The sequence below is a fragment of the Leucoraja erinacea genome, unplaced genomic scaffold, assembly GCF_028641065.1.
Source record: "Leucoraja erinacea ecotype New England unplaced genomic scaffold, Leri_hhj_1 Leri_613S, whole genome shotgun sequence".
Taxonomy (NCBI): Eukaryota; Metazoa; Chordata; class Chondrichthyes; order Rajiformes; family Rajidae; genus Leucoraja; species Leucoraja erinaceus.
In genome coordinates, this window is record NW_026576524.1 from 37,192 (window position 1) to 46,398 (window position 9,207).

The 9,207-nt window shown below is 42.5% G+C and overlaps 1 long non-coding RNA gene across 1 annotated transcript; it reads left to right on the forward strand.

Moving 5' to 3' along the window:
• Positions 1 to 639: 639 nt before the first annotated feature.
• On the forward strand, positions 640 to 8,869 carry LOC129694307 (uncharacterized). The gene is made up of 3 exons (XR_008722991.1): positions 640 to 775; positions 1,614 to 1,686; positions 7,088 to 8,869. It is a non-coding gene; the product is annotated as an uncharacterized LOC129694307 (long non-coding RNA).
• The last annotated feature ends 338 nt before the right edge of the window (positions 8,870 to 9,207 follow it).

Consider the following 9,207-nt stretch of genomic DNA (forward strand, 5'->3'; position numbering starts at 1 on the left):
CTGTTGGTCAGACAGCTGTTTTAGCGGACTAGGCATCAGCGCAGCACCCGTGTCTGTGGACCGCAGCGTGTGCGGTCCCGTTGCCGCCTCTCCCCCCTCCACTGTCGGCTCCTTCCCTGGAGTCGAACGGGGGCCGCTTCCCTCTGCTGCTTTGCTCCCCCTGGAGCAAAAACAAAGGCAAAGACCGACTTTAAACTGAAGGTAAGTACTTACCTAACGTTCCTTTCCTTCAGGCTTGTAGCGGGAGCGCCTGACTCGCGCCTGCCACTGTTGCCTGCTGAAACGTAATGCCGCGCATGCGTGCTGAGCGGGTTATTCACGGTATCACTCACGTGACTCCGAAGTAAAATTATGTCTTTTGATGATCTGATCTGCTTTGAAATACAAAAGGATGTTTTTGTGTGAATTCTTCCTCCTTATCTGTATTGTAGCAGTAAAAAAAATATGTTCAAAACAAATGTGCTTTCTTCTTTCTGATCATTTTATTTTAGTTGTATTTATCATGGAGGGAGTATAGGAGCATGAGGCCTCAAATGCAGAAAATCAACAGAGCGCTCCATTCCACCCCTCTCTCATCTATCAAACCCCTTTTTGCTTTTCAGGCTACAGCTCATGGCATAAACCGGCTGTGGATATAAACAGGATGATTAATGGAGAAGGGACGGGACCCGAAAGAAACTTTGTACCCACTGATAAAATTCCTCTCAGAGGCCCCGTGTACAAGCACACCCAGGTCTCGTTACACCTCCCTTTTTTCAAATCTGATACTATTCAGGTCTGCCATTCTGTTCTTGCCACCAAAAAGGATGACCTCACATTTATCCACACTATACTGCATCTGCCATGCATCTGCCCACTCACCCAACCAATCCAAGTCACCCTGCAGCCTCATAGCATCCTCATAGCCACCCAGCTTTGTGTCATCCGCAAAATTGGAGATGTCACATTTAATTATCTTGTCTAAATCATTTATATTGTAAATAACTTGGGTCCCAGCACTGAGTTTTAGTCACTGTGTGCTATTATGTAAAGGACCCGGTAATTCCTACTCTTTGCATTCTGTCTGCCAACACAGTTCTCTATCCATGTCAATACCCTACCCCCAATAGCATGTGCTCTTATTTCGCATACTAATCTCTTGTGTGGGACCTTGTCAAAGACTTTTTGAAAGTCCAAATGCACCACATCCACTGGCTCTCCCTTATCCATTCTACTTGTTACATCCTCAAAAAATTCCAGAAGATTAGTCAAGGAAGATTTCCCCTTCATAAATCCATGCTGGCTTTGACCGATCCTGTTACTGCTTTCCAGATGCACTGCTATAACATCTTCCCCACTACTGGTCTATAATTCCCTGTGTTTAGGCTGTGGGCCAAAGTGCTTTTTTGTTTAAGTTTGTGACCCAAATCACGTAACTACCTGAATTTTTAACATATTGTGTAAAAATATTATAGAAATCATACCTGAAACTCGTCAAGAACAAAACCTGCACATTTAAAAAAATATGAGAAAAACCTCCAGTTTTCCGAGTAGTAATTGTCCAATCAAAGCACCTTTGACATTGAGATCAGACGCCAATTGACCATTCACTCGCTTTGTTTCATGGTCGCTAGGTAGCGAACACTCTGGGATCATGGCTGCCTCCGAATTACATCAAAACAATAGCAAGGTTTCCAAGGAATAAAGGTAATGCTAACCTTGCTGATAATTTTGTTTTAGAATTGATTTATCTTTATAAAGTTATGATGTGAACTGTTAAATAAAAATGATAAATAACAAATGTAGAGCTGGGGTTAGGATTAGGATTAGGGTCAGTCAGTCAGTAGGAATGTTACAACATTTTGAGATTTTAAAAATCAAGCCTGTAATTTATCTAATCAGATAAAGCACAAAACAAACTTGATACCTAATTCACTTTCATATCTTCAGTATTAATAAAGTTATGGTCATTTTCATACTCAGAAATTAGCATCTTGTTCCCTATTGCTTTTCCATTAATTTAACACAAAAGCTGTGATCAAGGACAGTCAATTGACATAAAAGCCCATAACTTTAATAAAAATTAAGAGAACTGAATAACATTTTCAGTTATTATAGATTGAAGCATTCTGAAACAAATATGATGTATCTTACTTTGATGGGCTGAAATTAAAGTATATAATGAGTTAATTACCTAATTAAGTAGCTAATTACAAAATTAACCGTTGTGACGGAAATAGTAATAAACACCCAGACTGCCTTAAAAAATCAAAAATTAGATATTCTCAAGATCAGAACATTAATGTTAATCACAGCAATGAGGGAGGAAACTATATCCTGGCCTGGATTTCACAGGGAGCAAATGAAGGGAGGGAGAAAAATACTGGAGTAAGGTTTAATACTTGCAGGGAGAATACTTACTGATGAGCCTGGGCTAGTACATGCATGATGGGCCAAATGAGCACTTTAAAAAAAAATCTGAGCAGATTCTCAGTGAAAGGCAATTTTTCTGGACTTTTCCTGGCCTGGCACGGGCGTATTGGGCCAAAATGCTCCTCCTGGGCTAATAAGGGCATTTGGGGCTAAAGGGACCAGTTTCTCGGCTAATGGGGGCCGTGGGCCGAAATTAGTGGTTTCAGGCAGGCCAAACAACTCATTTCATTTCATTTCCAATTGCATTGCAGATTCAAACTCAGGGCAGGCTGAATAGCTCATTGCATTTTCATTTCCCTTCCATTGCCATTGCAGTTTCAAGCACAGGGCAGGCGAAGACAAACAGCTGATGGCATTTTCACTTCATTTCCATTGCCATTGTAGTTTCAAGCACAGGGCAGGCCCAAGCCAAACAGCTGATTGCATTTTCACTTCATTTCCATTGCAATTGCCGTTTCAAGCACAGGACAGGCCAAACAACTCATTTCATTTTCATTAAGGGCTAACAAATCATTTATTCAAGTACATTGCAGACTCACAGTGTTCTGTAGTTTCCCAGCTCAGACAGAGAGTTGTGACCTCTCCCTCGCTATCTTGCAGACAGACTGAGCCACGCCCACACTTCCGGGTTTTATAGTCCCTTCCACCAGAAGGGGCGTGGCCTTCATGGCAGTGATTGCTAGGAGAGAGAATCAAAAAGTTGTAAACACTGCCCAGGCCATCACCGGCTCTGACCTCCGAACCATCGAAGGGATCTATCGAAGTCGCTGCCACAAAAAAGGCAGCCAACATCATCAAAGACCCACGCCATCCTGGCCACACACTCATTTCACCATTGCCATCGGGAAGAAGGTACAGGAGCCTGAAAACTAACGTCCAGGTTCAGGAACAGCTTCTTTCCTACATCCATCAGGCTATTAAACACGACAACAAATAAGCTCTGAACTGCAACAAACTATTACTTTTATTGCACTATATTTGCTATTTATTAAGTATGTGTGCATGTGCATACACACACTGAATTGTTTCTTCTTCTCCCGTTATGTATTATGTTTACATATTCTGTTGTGCTGCAGCAAGTAAGAATTTCATTGTCCTATCTGGGACATATGACAATAAAACACTCTTGACTCTCGATATAAATGTGAAGAAGGGACTTGAGCTGAAATGTAACCAATTCCTTCCTTCCAGAAATGCTGTCTATCCTGCTGAGACAATAAGTGCAGGAGTAGGCCATTCGGCCCTTCGAGCTAGCACTGCCATTCAATGTGATCAAGGCTGTTCAACCACAATCAGTACCCTGTTCCTGCCTACTCACCATGTCCCCGAGCTCCGACGTACCCGCTACGTTCATTCACCGTGCTTACCACAAGTTTGATTTTTTTTTAACTCGGGAGAGCTCTTGGAATGAACTCGCACCGTGGGACAAGGCTATTAGGTTTCTATATGTGTGGAAGGTAGGAATTGAAAGAAATCAATGTTAGGATTAATGACATAGTGCTTGGAGATTATGGCGATAGAAGCAGGACATCTCTGAAGTTTGGTGATCTACTTCCAGTGGACTAAAGGAATTTGATATGATAAATTATTTGGCTGCAGGAACAAACCTCAAATAATCTATATTCTATCCTATGGAAAGAAGGCAGGAAGGGGATACTGATTGTGGATGATCAACCATGATCACTGAATGGTGGTGCAGGCTCAAAGGGCCAAATGACCTGCTCCTGCACCATTCAGGTAATTGTCATATGACATTGTCTATTGTCTATAAAATGGAATCCAGAAAATGAAACAATGCATTGTTGCCAAGAGATGGTCTGTAATGTTCCGTTGCTGTGGCAGCATTAGGTCAGTTCAACAACCTGATGGGACAGTAGCTTTTTTCAAACTGGGAGTGTGGGACGTTTACACTTCTGTGGCTACTGTCGATGGTAACAGTGAGAAGAGAGCACGGCTTATCCCATTTCAGCTATTGGTTGAGCAGACTTAACCTGAACAACTTGGTATTCTTTACATCTTTATATTCTGAGACCTTTCCTTTAAAAGATCTTTCACGGGGAAGTGTTGCGACTATCTGCAGAAACTGCGTGACTTTGTAATCAATTCCCCTCGCAGTAGACAATAGCCTTCTTTGTCATCAGGAGGCTAAATTCAATCTGGAAATTGTCCGCTTGGGGAAAGATCATCAAATATTTTTATAAATTGTGACATTTGGATTGATACAGGTATTGTAATTTTCTTTTCCACTTACCTTGTACAGTACTGATAATTTACATAAGCAAATAAATACAGCCATTAGAACACCCGCGCTCAGTGACTCCTCCCTCCAGTCAATCACGAGGGTTCGATTACCCTGAGCCACCACCAGGTTTCGCTACACTATGTTATTCCCCTTTTTCAAACACTCCCTACACATTAGTGGCAATTTTATGGAGGACATTTACGGTAACCTGAAAAGCTGCATGTGTTTGGGATGTGGGAGGAAACTGGAACACCCGGAGGAAACCCACACAGTCACTCAAACTCCACAGCACCCAATGTTCGTATGGAACCAAGGTCTCTGGTGCTGTGAGGTAGTAGCTGCGCGCCATTGTGCTGCTCATTTTATGAGTGCAAATTCCATTGTTTTCTTTGTTTTGAGTTTTAGTTACTTTGAGAATAGAGCAGGATTTGCTTTTGAGTCAGTTTATAGACACATATCCTGCGAGAATTGCCAATCCAGTGATAAGGAAGTACTACACTGTCCGAGGTGCCAATTTTGGATGAACTAGAGGCCTAATCTGTCGTCTTACGCTCAATGGTACTATTTGATGAATACCGGGATTTTTGATGCCTAATACTTAAACAGGAACCAACTTCACCAGAATATTTTATCTGGTTATTGGGGGAACTTTGCCATGTCCAAATCAGCTGGTTTGTTTTCCTGTATCCTAGCAGTGACAATAATTCAAAATTATTGGAATGCTGAAAAATGGAAAGTGCTCATGGAAAAAGCAATTTGTTTGTGTCCTTGCACATGGAAATGGAAATGGGATGAAATACAGATAAGTCCAATATCGGCAAAGGAAATCTATATAGAAATTTGGCCATACTTGTAGAATTAAATAACAGCTGATAGGAGGTGCTGTAAGGCTCAAGTTTGCAATTGGATATCAAGCTGTGTTCTACTTTTGTGCAGTGCACGATGGCAAACTTTCTTCACAAGTAGGGCCAGTTTTAGCAACAGTCGTTGTAAATAAGCTGATCAACTGTGGCACAGTTATGGAATATGATGTTAAACTAATTACATTGAGATGCAACTTTAATCTGTGTCTTAACTTTTAATCTGCTGTTTTTGCACCATTTTGTGACGTGATGAAATCTGTGAAATTAAGGTAATTTGGGACGTTTGTGGATGATTTGATACAGGTAGTTCTGCTGTAATGGTTATTTTATTCGTGTGAATTGGATGTAATGTGGATTTTGTGAACATTATTTATATTAAGTGGACCTAATTGATAACATGATTTGATTGATCTACCTTGCGTTTGAATACCTCATGTGATCTAACCTCGACATCATCCAGGATATAAAAATCCAGAGATTCATCATCCACTGAGAGAGGAAATTCTTGCACACCTTTGTTTTAAATGGCAGCTCCTTTGTCTTGTGATCCACACATGTTACACCTTTCAGTTGCCTCAGTTTTATTTCCATTGTTGCGTGCTCAGGATATTTCCTATTTGAACCTTTTTGTTTTGTAATAGGCTGGCTTTCCATTGGGTAGAGAAATATTACCCTAATGTGTTCATTGAAAGCTACGTTCATCAAAGTGAAACCATGTACATGTTCAATGACCAAAAGTCAACTGAAATTTGACCCTGCTTCCAAAAGAATTGCGGTCCCAAGTTCCACGTGTCCACTGTCACAGAAATATTTTGTGTATTGCATTGCATTGTCCATTATTGCAACTCCCCAATATTGAGCATTATTGGGGCATCTTTGAGCCCTTAATCCTGCTCTGCTTATTGGTTGTAAGGAATTTAGATGTATGATCATTTCACACATTGGAACTACCTGAATTTTAGAGCCCAGCTGCCTTCATACTTGTTGCCTTCTCCCCCATAACCTCTGACACCCGCACTAATCAAAACTCTATCAATCTCCGCCATAAAATATCCATTGACTTGGCTTCCACATCCGTCAGTGGCAATGAATTAGACAGATTCACCACCCTCTGATTAAAGAAATTCCTCCTCTCCATTCACTTTAATGTCTCTTTATTATCTGCCACTGATCTGCTTTGCATTGGGTGTCACTTTCTTCAATCGGAGCCCTCTGCCATTTGCTAATCTCATCATTCGCATCATTAGTACTGAACTATTATCTACCTCTTTGATGACCCTTGGACTATCCTTGATCAGACTTTGCTGGGTTTACCTTGCGCTGTAAATGAGTCGATCGCAAACGTGTATTGTCCTTCTGCTGACTGGTCAGCATGCAACAAAAGCTTTACACTGTACCTCGGTACACGTGACAACAAACTAAACGTAAACTCAAGAGCATAGACCATAGAACAGTACAGCACAGGAACAGGCCCTTTGGCCCACAATGTCCGTGCCATGGACGATGCCCGGTTAAACTAATCTCTGTTCTGTACCAATTCTATTTAATTATTATTTTGGTTATTTTACAGCCACATTAAAATAAAAGCATGTGGAGGTGCATTTGTGCAAATGAAAAGCCCCTTGCATCAGCGGGAGTAAGTATTTTTGTAATTTCCTGTTGTTGCATTGCATTTACAAAATTTGGATTTGTATTCATGATATATTTTGGAATTTTGCTTTTCCTTGTATAAAATAATGTGTGGACTACAATCACTTGCTTATAGAAGAGTGGGAAGAGATAAGTAACTGGGAAAATCTCCGTTATAAGAACGTGAAGCGGAACTATGAAGCCATGCTCGTCATTGGTTTGGAGAAAATATTCTTCACATTTTTTCCTCTTTGCCCTTTTCACGTGATGCACGCTGACATGAGTTTTCTTCCCACATGAAATGTAAGTAGGTTTGTGCTTTCTGACACCATATGGGTCAGGTCCGAACATTTCACTCCACTGGTTTACTTTGAGAATATGCCTGAGGATATTGGACATTCCTGTTCTTTGATAACATAACTTCTATTGGCTTCTGCTCTGTCTTCACCTCCCTGTAATTAACACAACAGCATCTTCTGTGTCTCCTTCTCGGGACAGCATATTTAAGATTGGATTTTGGCTGTGGCTGGGAACATCTCCTGCCTTTCAACTGACTTTACTGATCACTTCACATTCTGTCTTCACGTGATGAGTGTTAACCACTGTTGCCCACTTCACCTTTGCCTCTGTGTTCGAGGTTTGTGAACTGTGCCAGATAGGAGGAGAAACAGGACCTTGTTGCCTTCCAGCACCGGGGAAACATTGACTGTCATCCCTGCCCTCACTGCACTGTTGCATTTACCACAGCGGAGTTCCTTATACAACACTTAAGAAGGCATCATGAAGCTTCCAGACCAACGTCAGCTGGACAGCCTTCTGCCTCCGGTGTGAACCCAGATTCACAATGTAAACGAGGGCAGAGTCCGTTCACTCCATCTGACGGAAGGAGTGGAATTGGGAAATCAGGTGATCTTCAAGCACGGACAAAGGAGAGATGGCATGAATGTGCAGAATGTGGGAAGAGCTTCACATGAGCAGGGACCCTCCACCAACACCAACGGACCCACACCGGACGGAGAGAGGCCGTGTAAATGTTCACACTGTGGGAAGAGCTTCACATGAGCAGGGACCCTCCACCTACACCAGCGGACCCACACCGGAGAGAGGCCGTACAAAAGCACAGTCTGGAAGAAGAGTTTCAGAGTCCAGCTCCCTCCATCGACACCAGAGGACCCACGGGGTCAAGGAAAGAGCATTCACGTCGCGGCCCTGTTTTCACCAATCTTTCCACCACCACGCATAAGAAGCACAAGACAGACGCCATTGTATGCAGATGCCAAGACGTGTGTCCAGCACTGGCTGAACAAGTTCTAATCTTGTGTGTGGACTCGATAAGAAGAACCACCCACACGGGATAGAGGCTGTAGGAAGTTTCACAGACTGCATGAATGTGCAGAATATGGGAAGAGCTTCACATGAGCAAGGACCCTTCACCTACACCAGCAGACCCACACCAGAGAGAGGTAGTGTAAATGTTCACACTGTGGGAAGAGCTCCACATACTGAGGGGCGTCCAGAAACACCAGCGGACCCACACTGGTTCTCAGAGTTCATTATAACTCACAAATCTGGTACCCTTGGGAGTTTGGTGCTGGATGGCAGATTTTCCAGGCTATTGCATGTTTTATTATTAGTCCACCTACATTGTTTAGTTTAGTTTAGAGAGCCCATCGAGTCTGCACTGACCAGCGATCCCCACATATTAACATTATCCTACACACACTAGGGACAAATTACAATTATACCAAGACAATTAACCTATAAACCTGTACGTCTTTGGAGTGTGAGAGGAAACTGAAGATCTCGGCGTAAACCCACTCAGGTCACGGGGAGAACGTACAAACTCCATACAGACAGCACCCATAGTCAGGATCGAACCTGGGTCTCTGGTGCTATAAGGCCACAACTCTACCGCTGCGCCACCGTGCCGCCCCAAATGAAGCCGTTCCAATTGTTCCAACGAAGCCGACAACATCTTGTGGAACAGCACCACGTTTCAGTGTGGTGCAGCCCTTGAAGTTATCATTAATATGGGCAATTTCAGATAACCAGCCTTTCCAT